The 784-nt window shown below is 63.0% G+C and overlaps 1 pseudogene; it reads left to right on the top strand.

The window, feature by feature from the left end:
• Positions 1 to 184: 184 nt before the first annotated feature.
• LOC106002849 lies at positions 185 to 761 on the top strand (annotated as a pseudogene).
• The last annotated feature ends 23 nt before the right edge of the window (positions 762 to 784 follow it).

Raw genomic sequence — 784 nt, forward strand, 5'->3', positions numbered from 1 at the left:
TCATTAGAGAAGAGCGAGGGAGAGGGAGAACCACCTCCGCCCCCTCCTTTTTAAATTTTTATTTTATTTTTTTTTGCAAGGATCCCAAGAGCTAAGGTGGCTGCGGAGGGGAGAGCGGCGCGAGCCAAGTGGGGGAGGGTGAAGGAAACCCGGGAGAAGCCTTTCTCCAGCCCCCAAAGTTTTGATGATGACCATGACTACGATGGCTGACGGCTTGGAAGGCCAGGACTCGTCCAAATCCGCCTTCATGGAGTTCGGGCAGCAGCAGCAGCAGCAGCAACAGCAGCAGCAGCAGCAGCAGCAGCAGCCGCCGCAGCAGCCCCAGCCGCCGCCGCCGCCGCCGCCGCCGCCACCACCACCACCACGGCTCGTCCTACGCGTCGGGAGGAGGATACTCCTACAACCACCGCTCGCTCGCCTCCTACCACTACATGAGCAACTCGTAGCTCAGCCCTTACCTCCAGTACTACCACAACAGCATCGCGGCCGCCCCCACGCGAGGGGACGACAAATGGTAAGAGGCCGCTGGAGCAGATCGCTTCTGCTGCATCCCAACTGCACCCCACCACGCCCGCCCGCCTCGCTCATCATGATGACATTCTCCACGCCTCGGGGCTTCCGTCGGGGCCCCCTCCCCTAGGCGGAGGGGGGTCGCCCCCTTCCGGGCGCATAAGCGCGCCCTGCTCAGCTGTCGCCTGCTTGCCAGCCTCTCACGTCGCGGCTCCTTCCCGACGAACAGGGACCGGCGGCTTCTTCGATGAGGAGACCATCCTCCCCAACTCTT

This window comes from Dipodomys ordii, unplaced genomic scaffold (genome assembly GCF_000151885.1).
Source record: "Dipodomys ordii isolate 6190 unplaced genomic scaffold, Dord_2.0 Scaffold1000003259, whole genome shotgun sequence".
Classification (NCBI taxonomy): Eukaryota; Metazoa; Chordata; class Mammalia; order Rodentia; family Heteromyidae; genus Dipodomys; species Dipodomys ordii.